We start from the raw sequence: 16912 nt of genomic DNA on the forward strand, positions 1-16912 counted from the left end.
TAGCGCGCGGGGCCGGGCGTATATCAATCGCGGTTAATTAGTCGGCCGCTAGAGGCAGCCAGGCCGCTTCGTGGGCGACGAATAAAGGCCCGGCTACGCACGAGCTGCGGCGCACCATCGGGCAACGCGATACCGTTGACCCCGATGGTAAATTGTCTTTCGAGAAAGCACCCGGCAGATGCAAACCGCGCGGGCCTTTAATTAATTGCGCACGCATCGCGCGGCAAACCAACACCAGGAAACCGAACGAACGTTGCCTCGCCGAGCTAATCACGATTAATTAGCCCGGCGGGCTTCGATTTAGAGAAATAAATCGTCTAATGACGGTGGGAAATGAACCGGCAACCTGACTTTTCAGACCGAGGTCAACTCCCTAAGAGGACGAATATGTGGTCGTCTCTAGGGGTTTTCACAGGTCGAGTTAACTTCTACGTCTCGTTATCGATAGGTGAAACGAGACAGAGCGTCGAGACAGGGGCAAAAAAGGTCGGTCACAATGGCTGGCTAGAAAGCGGCACCGAATTATTCGCTGTTTATGGAAACACCGGCGTGCAAGCTTCCCTATCGAACAACCTCGAGTAACAATGAGCGCCTGAAACGGATACGCTTCGCCTTCGACGTCGATGCTTCGCTGACCTTTGCATCCGCGTCTCCGAATACAGATAATTGAATAGTTCGCTCGTGAAAATCGGAGGAAAGAAATTCGTTCGATGGAATTCCTTCGGGATCAACTGTCCGGTCCGGTTTCTTTTGGATGGGTGGTTTTCTTCCATGGTTGTACAGATTTAGGTGGGTGGATCAAGGAGAGAAACAAGAGTCGGATGGTATCTTTGAATTCTCAGCAAGATTTAGGTAATTCGAAGGTATATGGAAACCTGGATTGGTTTCGGTGGAACAAAATATAAATTCTACTATACTATAGATGTATTGATAGTTTTGATGGAGGATAAAGATGACATTAGAGGTACAATGTTTGACAGAATTTTATTTTCGGATTGACTAAATCTTTTTAAGGTATCGAATTGTAAGAGATCGTTTTTATTTATTTAAGATCCTTCCTCATATTCTATCTTTAAAGAATCTGACACAATTTTGTAATACTTATCAATATCCCTACTAAACTACAGAATCGTTCTTTAACTCAAACTTTCGAAGCGATTTCCAACAAAAATAAGAATACTTTTTTGACAGAAACCAAAGGAGAATTTACCAACAGGCACATCAACATTTCACAGTTATCAAAAGATACACAACGAACTGAAAGTAACTATTATTTCCAATATCACTGTCACTTAATTTGGTACCAAACTCAAAACACCTGCGTTCACACACGAGATTATTCTTTCTCTGCAAACTTCAATTTCATCCTCGTGAACACATACCTACGATTAACGATCGCGTGGTTCTACCTACATCTAAATACCTGCCACTTCCCCATCACTTATTCACCTTTCAAACACGAAAAACTCGAAATGATACCTTCGGATTCAACGAGACAGCTCGAGACAGATCGACATTGATTCTGACGTTATTGGCATTGAAAGTGGAGCGTTATCGAACAAGCCGGATTACACGGATTTTTTCGCGGATCCTAATCGCGGTGTGCAACCTCCACTTCGTCTGAGTGCGATGTTGGTAAACAAAAGGCTGGATATCTAAATCGCGACGGGCGTATCACGGGCTCGCCGGCTCGAGAGGGTCCCTAATACCGGTTTCCTTATCTGCGCACGAATCGAAATCTGGCGTGTCGCACGCGTTTCCAACGCGTTCCCGGCGCTCGTTGCACGCACCTCCCGAACACACGAACGCGACTAACGTTCACCGGAACCGGTTGAAATTTCGACGCGAGGGAGGAACGCTCGACGCCCGGTGAATTCGTCGAATTCCCTGTGAAACTGGTGGATTCCAACGCATTGCGATACGAGCGTAACGAGAGCAATCGTTCCAAACACGATCGTTATCGTTGTTACGATATAATTAGCGGATAACAGAGAAATATAAGTTTTCCTTTTCAAATGGTGTTTTTTTACCGATTGAGAGTAAAATGTAATACTTTCACACACAATTAATGGATAATAAAGAAATACTTATAGGATTTCTCCTTGGGAAATATGTTTCACTGGTGGAGAGTAAAACGGAACTTCTTTTATAATTTGTAGGTAATAAAGAAACGTAAGATTTTTTTTGGAATGGTATTTTTCACTTGTTGACGGTAAAATAAAGCTTCCCATATATGTATATAGTTAATGACCAATAGAGGAGTAAAACATTTTTCACTGATTGAAAATGACATGAAATTTCTATGAGAATTGTAATTTAAGTATTCAAGATAAATATTGTTTGTCATTTCCCTGAATATCATGCACTTTTTCAGTTTTCGTCGATGCTCTCCAGATAACCGTGATCCACGATGAGTCGCGAGAGAACCGGACGCGAGCTGGGCCAAACTGAATGATTTCTAATGCACGGTGGAAACCGAAGTGATGAGAAAGTGTATATTGTGGAAAATGGAATACCATGAAAGAGATTTTCACCAACTACGATACAATCTTGACGGGGACCATTTCGGGAACCCAACAACTATACGATTCTACACAGAGTGCTTCACAGAAACTTTGTGCATTAACTCAACTCACATTCAACAGCCAGAACACAAAGAACATTCATACACACAAATTTTTTCGACCATCTAGAGAACCTCACTTTACGTCACAGCACAATGTTGCGTCCCGATTGATCCGGATGACGTTTGTCAATTCCGCCGAGTTAAACAAGAACCATAAGATCGATTTTATCACTCTAGAGATAGTAATCACTGGTCGTAACGCGAACTAGATCACTAACAGTGGATTTACATCCTGTGTAGGCATAAGATGATCACGTACCTGGGTTCATATCCCGCGAGCTGCCAGTTTCTCTTCAAGCAGCAGTTGCACTGTTTCTCTCAAAACACTGTATCGAAACACGATATTTATACTTTTTTATCTTCTTTTCCAAGTAAACAACTGGCGATCAGAAGGTCCGAACACTTTTTGTTGGTCGCGTTTGCTTTGCATTAAATCGGGTCGTGAACAAAGACCCGAGTCGTAAACGAGGAATCGGGTCGTGAACAAGGAACCGGGTTGTAAAAGAGACCTATACCAACGTAAATTGTTATTTACGTTAAAATGAGAACTCGATGAAACAAGAAATACGAAATACGAATACGTTTAAAAAGCACCACACACAGTTTTCGGCGGCGTCCACGAGCCAATAATAACAGGATTAATAATAAAATGATCACCCTCCCAAATCCGAAGACCTACTACGGAATACACCACGCTAATTATCCTATCAGATTCGAGCACGTCCCGACACTTCGACACTCGTTATCTAAGACTCCGCAGAAAAGGTGACAAAACCGGCATTCGTTGCTCACGACAAATTTCCGGTTCACCAATTCGCTCTACGGTGATCCAAGCGAATTCCGTATGACGATGTTCGTGATGGTAGTCTGTACGTTGTTGCGTCGAATGACAGCCAAGTCGTATGTTTCTTTCCCTTCTTTTGGTTCTGTTCGCTTCCTCTGGGACATGAGTTGCGCGCGACGCGTCACAGCCTGGCTAGAGGACACGGAACGAGACCGAGAACAAGTCACGCACTACGTGGAAACACCGATTCTCGTTGTGCAACACCGTTTTCTTCGGTCGCACACGCAGCGCGGACTTGCCGATAATCCTCGTTGACGAGTGTGGCGGTCCAACCGGCAGAAAAAAAACCAACTCCGCGACCGCGTCCAACCCCTCGATAATCGCGAACGATACGAGGCCCGTGACGAGGGGGTGGCGAGAGTGCGTTGCTCGTGGCGTGAAAACGGCGGCGAGGGCTCGCCGGGCTCCGCGGCTCTCTCTCTCTACGCACGGAATAATATTTTAATGAAGGAAAGGCCGGACAGCGAAGTGCCCACGTCGGGTCGCGCTGCCGAACTGCTCGCTTCCCCGCCCCTCCGCAGCCGGCCGCTTCCACCCCTCTACGACACCGGGACGGCCGAGTGTGCTCCGTGTCCCGACTGTCCCCACCATTCGTCTCACCACCACACTAAACCGTGCTCGCGTACCCCTCACGCCGCGAGCACCGCGGCATCAGCGCCGCCGTGACAGTGGGGGAAATTGGGCGTGGTCTTACGCTGCGACGGGGCGTGGCCTCGCCGACCCTGGATGCTGCGTTGACGTTGCCTGGTGGGGGAGCTTGCCGAGCTGTTCTCCCACCGCGACCCGAGTCTCTACCCCTACTACTCAGCGTGGTCTTGGCCGGCCAAAGATAGCGCTGCCACGACAGCGCAGAAGCCGCGAACGACTCGCTGAGACCGCTGAGACACCGGGAACACCGAGTGGGGGTAGAGAGGCGAGTCGCTGCTCCTGCCTTGCAACTTCCCGGATATCTTTCCGGTAAACTTTCCTCTCTGAGGGGTAGGCTCTCTTCTGTCTCCTCTCTCGCTCTCCCTCTTCGCTCGCTCGCTCGTCCGGACGTATCGTCTGCCCGACTCGATCGAAGATCCAGGATTTCCGACGGCAGGAGACGCCGGTAGACGTCTTCGTTGTGTACTTTCGTTCTCTATCCTTTTTTCGACCAGCCCGCCCGGTCCCTATGTGAGAGTTTATCGGTGTGTCTGTGCATGATTTCCTCCTTTTCAGGAGAACCTGTTAAATTGTGACTCGCGTCGCCGACCGTCCAGCCCGGATCAATTTGGACGAGTGTTGAACGGGGAAGCAAGTGCGTTTTCGGTGACTCGTCGCGTCTCGTTAACGGGAACGAGGGTCCGTCTCCGTTTCACCACGCATCTCTTTATCATCCGTTCGGCGTAACGATGGATATTTGAGAATCATCCAATCCGGTGGAAATTACATTTCCACGATGTTTACGCCCTCCAATGGAAAATTGACAAAATTCGAATAAATGTGCGATTTATTCGTCGTCTACGTAAGTCTAAATGTTATAAAATGTTCCTCTTCGCGGAATAAATTGAAAAGGTTAGTACGAAGCACAGCGAGGTAGGTACCGGTATTTCCTCTCGCGCAAAACGATGACAACCGCCATTGTGCTTGGTACTGGCGTCCTCGCTGTGTCGACTACCAGCGATTATTCCTGAGAAAGATAACTAGAAAACGCAAGAATGCGATTTCCATCGGGTTTCTGAATGAGAATGACGAGTTTCTGTGGGACATTTAGCCAGCTGCAAGAAGCTGTCCTTTTATAGCATAGTGGAAGACTCATCGTTTCTTCGACTTAAGCGCTTCATGAGAGACGATCATGAAAAATGTCAATGTTTTCCTCGCTGGTACGCCGTGCTTCACCTATTTATAATGATACCGTGTATTAACACTTATTAACACAGGCACTACGAAAGTGGGTAGGAGTTGGTGTTACTTGTGACTGATCACTAGCTTAGGAGATTTCATGCTTTCGAAACGTTTGCCCGTTAATTTGCGCGTAAATTCGTTTTCCGTCAGGGACGACTGTCGATGCCTCTTAGAACCTCACGGCTCTCTTTAGCCTCTAATTAACTCGATTTGTTCGTTTTTTGTTATAGAAGGAGACGAAGATAAACGAACTAGGCCTTATAGAAGTTTCCATGACCATCTTGTTTCAAGACCGTCCGCTAATCGGTTTATTAGAACCAAAGCTAATTGCAACGTCTTGTTTCAGATCGAGTCCTGATTAAAAGAGCAAACAGTCCTCTTTTTTTACCAATTAAACGACGTACCGTAACTGCTTTACGCACATTAAACAGGTATCGTTTTGTAAGTATCGTATAAGGTAGGAAAAATATATTAAAATACATTATTATATAAATTAGAAAAATGTCCATTATCGTGCTATAAAATCTACTCAAATTTCTATTTAGATTTCTCCGAATTCCATCAAATTCTAGCGTCTATGTGGGAGAAGCAACCTTGTAATAACGAAAAGAATGAAGAGGTAAGAAGTAAGTTTGTCGAAAATATCCTTTCAAAATAGGAAAAACAGTTTTACTCCTTATTAGAATATTATACATAGAAATTAATTGCATTTTGGAAAGCGTTCGCGTCTCAAGAATGTATTACACAATTGGAAAGAATCTGCTACTGATAATTTTATGAAAACGTTTACGTTGGAAGACTCTGGTCTACGGACTGACCGGTGGAAAGCAAGCGGATGCGTTCGAAGAGGGTTGAACCGGCCGTTTAAGGGGCAAAACGTAGAGAGCAGGGGATAGGAGAGGATATCTGTGAATGGATGGACCCAGAGGGCGAGTGTTCGTTTAAAAAGGGGCCAGTTTTACTGCACTTTCAGGATTCCGATGCCTGGACGTCCAGGTGTCCCGTTTCTAGCAAAGGGAAACTCGTAAAGTGACTTTAAACCGATTCCTTCTTTCGTTTCTTCGTTCCGGTGAATCACCTGTGTGCCTCCTCTCGTTTCTTTTTTTTTTTTTTTAATTTTTTTATCTTTTCTTATTGTTTTTTTTCGTTTTTGGAACAGAACACGCCCGTTAGTGACGCTCGGAAATCCGTTGTTCTCTATGAATCCTGGATGGATTCTTTTGAAAGTGGCAAAATAGAGAGCCGCGATAAAAATTGTGGGGTTGAGGAGTTCATGTTCGCGTTGTGATTTAAGACGAGATGTAAAAGTTGTCCGGAAGAAGGGAAGGTTTGCTTGTGAAGGAGTTCGTAACGATGAACGAAAATGAACGATTAATTTGGTCGCTCTGTTTTTCATTCGAATAAAGAGAATTAGAAGACACTTTAAGGGAAAATTAATTTTGGAGTTCTTTTAACTTTTTGCCAATTTTGTACAGTTTCGTCTCATCATGATACAAGAGGAGAAAGAAGTTAGATTTGGAAGAACAACGTTGTTTTATTTTAGTTTTCCCGACTTATCATTATGAAAAATTCATCCAAATCCGAGATTCTCCTCGTAGCTTTCTCCTTTTTCAATATTCTAAACACTTTCTTCCCTTCAAAGTTTAATTTCCGGCACATTTCCCGCATAAAGAGAGCCAACCTTCTTCTGTATTCCAGCTCGATAAAATATACGATATAATAAACCACCTTTAAAGCCTCCAAGTATTCCAATCTCTGCTATCATCCCACACGATCTCTCCGACGTTTCACTCGGACTTCGCCACAGATCGTTTGTTCTTTACACCTTTCTAAAATCACTTCCAACACCAAGTAATTAAATCTAATTCTCTTCTCACTCGTCAAGAGTGACCGAAATTCCTCGAACACAATTCATCTATGGATAGATGTAATTTCTTTATATCGTAATACTAGATCCATATATAACGATTACATTTCGTTTATCGTGTTATAAAAATTTATCATAATTGGATGCGTCGACTCTGGATCCAGTAGTTTTCGTACGACACCTGGTGTGTAAACGCCGAGGTGCGGAAAACATATCTACATGTACCGTGATGATCCCTTCCTAATCCTGCGTTTCCTGCAATTTTATACTTGCTTTTACGAATTTTTCAATTTCCAATAGAAATATCACAAAATTGCTTCTGCAGGATCTTCATTTTTTAAATATCTTTACGTCGAAATTTATACGAAAGTTCTACATGTTAAAGATTCGAATTTCCTTGTACACCTGCAACCATAGAATTTTGGTTACCTACGTGAAGCTTAATCATACCTGCTACCCTCGCATCAGAGATTCCATATGAAGCGTAACACTTTCCTTCGATCCGTCATCTCTGAGACAACAAACGGAGGACAGAGGAAAGAGAGAAATCAGGACGCTCAAAAAATACAAAGGATCGGAGCGTGCGTCGAGCGGTGGTTCGTCCGTCCGCGCGGTTTTATGGGGTCGTCAAAACGTACCGCGATACTTCGGTATGCGGCCAGCTCCACGCATTCCACGTCGTCGCTGAGGCGCTCACCGTGAGCCGCTGACCGTGGCCCGAACTATGAGAAATATTACAAAGAGTTAAAACAGCGACACGGTAGCCGACGATCCGCTTTCTGCCGGTGGGAAACGCTCCGCGCGAAAAAAACGCCGCGGCCGCTTGGGAACCCGAAACGATTCCGCTCCGTTCTGGCCGTAAAATCGAATTACTATCGTTTTACTCGACAACTATCCGAACGATTCGAAAGAGAATCTCTCGACGCGAAACTGTTCGCGCGGCCACCGGTTAAATCCTATGGAAATTTCTGCGGGCAGTAAAAGCTAGCAACGAACGAAGAGAACGCGCTAGTCCGGCTTTGATTTCGATTCGACGTTGTGCTCGCCTCGGTTCCTGGCAATTTTCCTTGCTCGTGAACTTGACTTTTCCAGAGTCGTGTGTTTTACGGTGGCATGCGTGAATGATGGTCTTTGTGTGGATTTTTGTTAGTTTGGTTCGGATACCTACGAGTCATTTTTCGTCTTCTTGCCTATCGATATAAAGAAAGAATAAACGTGTACCTGATAGCTCTCTAACGATAAAGAAAAAGTTAAGCGTGGACGCAAATATAGATCCAAATACGCAGGTATATGAGAATTATATCCACGAGAAGGAAGAAAATCGAGAAATCACGACGTCCAAGCTCGTCAATGAGAACGACATCAACTAAAAATTGCCGAAAATCTGGAGAAGATTATCGGAATATCACCAATATCGACATGTTACAAATCCAACATCTATTACCACATTCTTCGCGTTTATTCGACTTCTACAATTACCATTTGTTTAAAACAACTTCAAATCAAACACCAAACCCAACAGACGACGCAAAGAGAACAAACGTCCGATCATTCAGTAGAAGAATACCAACCAACTAATTTGAGTCAAAAGTCCGACGCAACTCGAACCCCTTCTTTATTTACCGACCCCTTGCGCGGTTAGGAAAACGGTCGCGGAATCGACCAGTTTGACGAGATTTATGATTTCAAACATAATACACGATGGCGATCCTTATTCGTCGGTTAAGCCGGCTAACGTGTACGAATCGGTAAGAAGGTCGGTGGCTCGCGTTCGTCGACCAAAAGGAGGGTGAAACTCACGGCGCCCGGCAGTCTGGTCAGTCCGGTTTCCTTCCGCTTGAAAAGTTGCGCAGCCCAGTGGCCAGCGTGCGCTCCTCATTTCACTAACGACATTTTTCTTTTCTCTCTCGTTCTTCTCTCTATATTCATCCTATTCTTCACCCCTTTTGCGTCTAGGATTCACCCCGAGGAACCGTTCACCTGGCGACAGGCCACGTTGCGTGCGTCTCACGAGTCGACGAGAGAACGTCCTTCCTCGAGAGGGTTGCTGTCTCCACCCCTCCTGTACGTGCTCGATGCACACGCAACCAGGGACGACCCTCCGAATCGTGTGCACGCGCGTGAGACCACGTAATTTTCTGACGAGTTCGCATTCACCGAGCGAGGGTGAGGTCAGGTTTTGTCCCGGTGAAACCGTTCCAAGTCCGAATGCCACCGATTCGTGCGCGGTTTCGTTAAATAATGGAGCTGGTTACACGGGTGACGAATTACGTGAGAATTTAATGGGCTTGTGGGGATACGAACGCGAAGAATTCGCGAGACTCTTTCGCGAATAGGTTGTTTCGAAGGTTTCGAGGCTGCGTTGTTCGTGACCTAAGAATTCTTGATTGTTCAGGCGGATTAGTGTGGTTTTCGCTTCGGGGTTACTTAGGCCCAGAGCGAATAGAATGTTTAGAAAAGAAGCTATTTACGATCATAGTATCGCGGGATAGCTTTTGTATCATTTGAATGTTTATGGTTCTATGGTCGCGATAGCTAGCACATTACGTAAGGGCGATAATTGCAATTTTCGAAGTATCTTCTTCGTTAATACAAAAATCACAATTTCTTTGAAAGAATTTTCTATCAAGACAGAATACAATATTCTACTTCTACTAATATAACGGAGTAAAAGAGCACTAATTTGCGCCACGAGAAAAGATCGATATAAACGTCAACAAGATACGTCACGTACTGATTTCTCTTTATCAAATTCCTAAACATCACGAAAGATATTAAAATAACACGTGATGACAGATAAATTAGTATCAAAATTAGCTTTGCCGTCGAGAGACGCTATCTTGTCAAGTCGCTCAAGTTCGAGAAACTTCTTCCCTCACTAAATCTGTGTTAAATCTGGACAACAATCGAGCAACGGTAGAGAATCGCGCAGCATGATTCATTCTATTGTCTCCGTTGTTTCTCGGAATCTATGTGTTCACGGTTATGAAGATGATCCTGATGTTTCAAGAGACAACGGTCTACGACCTACGAAAGGAAACAAGAAAACGAGAAGAAAAAAGAAAAGAGAAATTCGGCAAAAGAGTCGCCTTAATTGTGCTTGTCAGGTAGTCGCTGGACCTGGTGATAGAATGGACTTGGCGATACCAGCAGGTGTTAGCCATCGGTATTCAAAGCAAAATATTTTTCTTACGTCCTCGCAGCTGAGAGCTGCGAACATGGAAAGATTTCATCTCTTTGTCTAGGACCAGCCAGAGTATTTTTTCGTTCTCAGGACATCCATTCCTCCTCTCTTTTCTCTGTAAGCCTTTCATTCCTCTTACGACAATCCTCCTTCTTTTCCATCTACCTGATCGTTCGACTGTGTTGTTGCTGGTGCTGCTACATGAAAAACCATCACGAGATAAGTAATCGAGGTGGAGATTTCGTAAGATTATTTGTCTTACGATTCGTATCTTCTTAATAGAACAATAGCGAGCAATGATGAAGGTAATATAGGGTTGTGAAGATTTGTATAATGGTTAGTTTAAATATGATGATTGTGGTATTGTTTGAAGTTTGGGCTTCGTCTATTGTTATGGTGTTTTCTATATAAACAAAGTTAGGTGATGTATTTTACATTAGAGATATGCCAATTGATTAATTGTAATTAATATTTCTTGTGCGTTATCGCGATCGGTGTTTTTAGTTTGAATTCGTTGCTTTAAAATCGACTGCTCAATTAAATGCTTAATAAGATAAAATTGATTTGAAATTCATCGAATGTATTGGAATATCGTTAGAAGCATTCCAGATTAACAAATCCATTGTATGTTTATCCAACTTCAATTAGCATCGCTCGCAAAACACATTTACCAATTTCCGTTTTCCGTTTCCTCCATCATCGGGCAAAAGTCAATTCGAAGGAAATAATAGCCACGCGGGGAGTAGAATTCCAATAAGAATCAGAGCGGTCCGACAAGTTCATTTCCAGGATGCCATAACTCGTTGTTCGCGCTTTCTCTTTCCTCTCCTCTCACAGCCTCCTCATCCACATATCCAACTACAAAAATAACTATTGCAAACAACTTTCCTCCTTGGGAAACATCGGAAGTTAAATCCTTTGAAAAATTATACGCATTTCCAAACGGCTGAGAATCATAATGTTATAAGATAGTTCACTGTTATTTTTCATAAGATAGCGTTCCGCGTTATAAAAAATTCATCGTACATAGTCAAATTGTGTAAACGTATCATGGTAGAGAATTGTAAAACTACTAAATTCTACAACTATAGTTTTCTGCGAAGATATAACTTCCTAGAAGGATAGTTAATATTCTTAATAACCATTAATTATTAATAAACATTAACGTTCTTAATTGTGACTCTCATAATTCAGTAACCTGTGTATATTCGTTACTTATTAACGTAATAGCTTCTCGCTGAGTCAAATAATCTTACCATAAGGACATTCCAATCATTTTCTCATATTTGATATTTTTTCTTGCTTGATCTAAACCGCACGACATTTTCTTATTCTTTGGTTAATACGTATTGGAGAAGTACACGCGATTAGGTACATTACACGCTAATGATGTTTCATAATACGCAACGAGTCTTATTATCGTGTACAAAGTTCAAGATCGAATTGCAAGATGCGGAAGCTTTGGTGACTCGAATAATCCTATTTTATTATATCCTAATAGAACGAAGAAAAACCGTGAGACAAATATGGAAGGGGACGTTGAGAAGTAGCGGAGGATAATTGAGGGAGATAGAAACGGAAAGGAGGATGAAAAGAATGGGGGGATCGGCGTCGAGCAGCCGGCAGGATACGCGAATGTAGTTTAAAGTCTAGACACAATGTAGGACCCCCGAATTAGTGGCCTCTGCCGCGCGCTGCTTCTACGGTAATTAACGAAATTAGTCGCAATTAGAGAGTGCTCGGCGTGTCCCTCTTTCCTCTGCTCAGCAATCGGAGAAGGAGAAAAAGGACGCCGTCAGACGATCGGAGTGCCGGGACGTCCTCGAATGGTGCGTTTACGTCAAGACTTAATGACTAACCGCATCGTCCGAAAAACTATCTAAGCACGAAACTATGGGAACCGGGAACTGTTCGACCCGCGATTACCATGCCGGCGGAAGGGAACAAGAAGAAAGGGGAGAGAGGACGTAGAGAGCGTTACTCTGCCAGCGAAGATCACGCTAACGGATAGAAACAACAGGACTATGGATGATTGGATCGTCAAGTTGGAGGATTTGATGAGATCGTTCTTGCATCGTAAGGATCATCGATCGGATATGATGCGATGCATTTTTCTATAAAATCAAAATACGTTTCATATATTCTCCGATACGTGATATTACGTTGGAGAAGCAGAAGCGATTATTTTACTCTTGTTTTCACGCATGTTGATAAAATGTTAAGCGAGTAATTCCATTTAAGCGATAACATTCTCTGTACGAATCAATCATAAGTTAGAAAAATGTTCTAGTCGATACGATTAGTAGGCATTTTATGAAGAAGAGGTATTATTTTGATATTTCCTTATCTTTGAAATTACTTGTATTGTTCCTTTAACTCGATAAAAATGGCCACATCTGTACCGTATTATGTAACGCGACTCTCATTGAAGATCATAAGAAGCGTCGATTACAAAAATTAACAGAGACATTATGAAAGAAATAAATCCTAAATATAAATCCACAAGGACACCTACCACTTGACCGTTCTGTATTCGATGCTAATACCAACTTCCCTTTCTCGCTAAACAACCCTCTATCTCGAGTCGATACGATATCAACGAACAATCGTGTTTTCGAATCGCGGTGCCAAGAGAGAAATTCGAGGATCAAGGTCACGTAGACAGGTTCCAGCAACCTGTTAACCGTGAGGCTCATCGTCGAATGACATTGGTCAGCTCGACGATCGTACCGGGATTAGGAAAGCGGAAAGAGGGATGCAACGACCAAACAGAAAGCGTAGAAAAATGAGGGCCCTTCATTATTGGACGAACCCCAATAGGATGTTAGAAGAACGCGTAGCACCTGCTTCGTCATGGATGACCGTAAATGCTCGAATATTGTCGGTAAAACTATAGTAACAATGAATCACCCGCCACCGGTTGACCATTGTCCCATCACGAATAGTCTACGAATGGATGCAATCGTATGCAGAGAGATGCCTCATACAGTGTCATTATTTTCAGGCGTGTAATCCTAATTCCTTTGAGATCCTCACGGCAGACTTAGGTACAGGAGTTCCTGTCATGCGCTTCATGGTCACTACGCGTCCTCCGGGTTATTTATTATCTTTGTTAATAGTGTCTCATCCACAATTAACGTAGATTAGTCCCGCACGGATTTCCTCTGACCTTCGCATCTTCGGATGGAACACGTGCTAACACATTTCAACGGTTCACCGAAGTGCAAGTTGGTCGGTATGGTTCGTTTCCGAGAAACTACAGACCAGATCACGAGCTATCTTGCCCGTTTTTTTTCGAATTTTTTCAAGGTTATTAACGGTAGGGATCAGATGCAGGTAATGTACGATTTTGGATATTTTTTGTAAAAGTTTGAAGGAGGGAACAACGGCAGTGTTGTCGAGGAAGTGTTGGATTGCAACGACAATTCTAGTTGTACACGCTTTTGTTTTAATACTGAAAAGTGTTCCTTGAGACTTCCAATTTTGTTAAAGCTTGATTGAACATCAAAAATCGATATGTGCAATATCGATGCTGGATTTATTCGTACAACGAAGGGGCTTGAGATGTACCTATAACGTGGGCAAGTGATTCAAAATATTTCGTGAACAAGACGAATCTTTTATGTTTCATACCGCGCTTTACGTTTGAAATTAAACCATTAGAGACCAGAGGAATATTTCGAAATAATTATAACTTCATTAATAATTATAATTATAAATTTCGAAATAAATAACAAGGAAATAACAAGTTAAAGAAATATTTCAGATAATTCTATTCAAAATGAAAAATGTACCAACGAAGTGCTAAATTTTTTTTCAATACCGTTCACTCCAACGTTCCACATAATTTTTCAGTTACTTGCATCAATTTAATCAAACAAGAATTAACAAACTAAAATTTATGCACGATGAGTGGATGACGTGTAACGATAAACTTAAAAAAATAAATTCTAACAAGCAAGAATATGGATAAGACGTATAAAAATTCGTCCGACTGCCCAGATATTAAATTCTTATGTTCTGCCCGTGGCCTTTTTTGATTCATCCGAACGCTGAAACATGCAAATTTCGACACTTGGTCGATTTTACGATCTCGCTTGTCATGGAAGCTACTATACCGCGTTTAATATCTCCTCTTTATGAAATCCGTGGACGTGCACAGCTGAACACGCGGCTGATCGTGCACTATTATAGTTTATGTGTTCGATCTGTAAACAGGATTACACCGAGCGCCAGTCTAACTATACGTACACGTTCCTTCGAACCATTATTATCTTACGCTCGATGCACGTCGCGGCATTAAATCGTCGTACACCTGATCGGACTTTTACCCCTTCTTTTATTCTCCGTAAGGCTGTGGTGCGAGAAGCGACGAATAAAAAGGAAACGGCGACGTGTCTATTACTCGCACCGTCGAAACGTATCTCTCGTAAAATTGTTTGCCAAACAAGGTACGAGCTCCGTTGACAGGTGAAAGTTTGCCCTCCATCGGATGTCTGAGTGAAATCAATTAAATCAACAAATCGTTACTGTTGGGAAATGTGGTTTTCTTAATTGTTGCTTAATCTCAACGAGTTTTGTTCGTTTGTAATTTAAGGGAGGGGGCGGGTAGTCATTAGGGACGTTATTTAACTTCAAACACTTATTGCTCTAAGATACTAGGTATTTAGGCTTATTTTTCACTGAAAAATTTTGTGGAGCGATAAAACGCTTAGTCATATGTTGTTTATGATACGTTTCATTTTATCATAAATTATATACCGAAAAAAGAATACAGTAAAATACAATTATTTTAGAACCTAAGTACTAAGAATTCCACATCGAAATTTTCTAAGGTTAAACATATTTTATTTCGATCTTATAATATATTTATTAGATTAACGAATTTGTCTTGTCAGTAGGAGATTAATTATAACGCAATGAAATTAAAAATACACGATGCCATTTAAGAAACTTCAACGATCTTAATGACAGTAAAAAGAAGATTTTGTAAAAATCTCGTGATTTTATGTATCTCCTAAAATAGTGCAATTTTTCCCTCTAACAGATTTGCATCCAAGGTTTATAATTACTTTGAAATCCCGAATTGCCCGAGTTGGCGGGAAAAAATCTGATTCTTCTACGTTAAAAAGTCGACAAAGGGTGTAATCGTTGAAATTAAAACCAGGGATCGAACCTGAATAACAACTAATGTTACCGATCTTGCTTTTCAAACACGAAAGTCGATTCTTTTCAGTGATCTTTACCAGGCTAATGACAGACATCGGGAATACGAGCCGGCGTGCAGTGGAATGATTTCCAGTTTCACGGTCGGTATGCAAATTCGAGGAGTATCCGTGCGAGGCGTTCGAGGGTAATTCACGGACAAGAATAACACCTCGAGCGCGGACATTGAAAGCGAGCGGTCCGCGAACAATTCGCTATTTGCATTTCTGCGGCCAGCTCGCGAGGTGGCCACCGTCGTGCGTGCATGTGTGACGGGACAAAAGAAGAGGGAACGAAGAACGTGACAGAAACTCAAACGGGTAAAGACGGGTTTGTATCTCTTCTTCGGTTGAAGGGGGTTGAAGACTTCGATCAGGGGATGAGAATTGTTTCTCGCAACGAGAGACGACCGTTTTCTTCTCTTTCTCTCATTATACCAAGTTTGATATATTCGAGATACTTGTCAAAGATTTAAAATTAGTACAAAGATAGTACGTTTTCAATTTTCTCATATTAGAGTAATACATTATCACGATTGCCTGCTTAATTGTTACTTTAACTTGATACTTAATTGTAATAACTAAATAATACGTAACTCACTTTATTATAGTAATAAAAACCAGACACTACTTTATGTGTAGTCTTATCTCCTCTATCATCTTCCGGTGTATTTAATTATAGTAATTTTCTAAACATTCGCGAGAGAATGAAATCTAGAGTGCAATCGACACAAATGAAGTCTTCAAAATATAATTAATAAAGTCGCAATAATCCTCGACGAAGATTTTCATTCCCACTCTGGCATCTAATAATTTAATTTTTCAAACACGCGTCGATGTCGTTCTCTTGACTCACGCGACGCAACGTCAATTTGTTTCTACGAGAAGAAACGCCGTGAACCATCGATCTCTCGTGATGAAAACTAGATCAGGAACGCGTTGGTTTTGCGTGGCGATTTGGTGGCCACATCAATGGCCACGGATACGTGTTCAGAAACGTGGAGCTGACTGCACGACGCGGTGGCCAGTGAAACGCACATAAAAGCGGTAGATAAACGTAAGGGGGCATTGATCGTCCGTCGCTCCTCCATTCACGAAGTTGCCGGTTATGGCTATACTTATGTGCTTAGGTGCACATCACATATACCGACCGTGTACACGTTTGCACACACGCGATACGATTACTCACGTGTGCACGAGGCCGATGTGTGTGCATACTTGTGTGTATATATGTGTGCCTGTGTGTGGTTACGTATATACGCGCATCTCCAACATAGTCGACAGCGATTCTTGCCACGGCCATGCGTGGTCACGGCAC

General features: G+C 42.6%; 1 protein-coding gene and 1 long non-coding RNA gene across 3 annotated transcripts in view; one reads left to right on the forward strand and one right to left on the reverse strand.

Moving 5' to 3' along the window:
* zfh2 (Zn finger homeodomain 2) overlaps positions 1-16912 on the reverse strand; it is a 389827-nt gene that overhangs the window by 193217 nt on the left and 179698 nt on the right. The gene's annotated exons all lie outside the window — the stretch shown is intronic.
* Positions 4620-7026, forward strand: LOC143302559 (uncharacterized). The gene is made up of 3 exons (XR_013058155.1): positions 4620-5780; positions 5885-5958; positions 6138-7026. It is a non-coding gene; the product is annotated as an uncharacterized LOC143302559 (long non-coding RNA).

The sequence above is a fragment of the Bombus vancouverensis genome, chromosome 4 (genome assembly GCF_051014615.1).
Source record: "Bombus vancouverensis nearcticus chromosome 4, iyBomVanc1_principal, whole genome shotgun sequence".
NCBI classification, from domain to species: domain Eukaryota; kingdom Metazoa; phylum Arthropoda; class Insecta; order Hymenoptera; family Apidae; genus Bombus; species Bombus vancouverensis.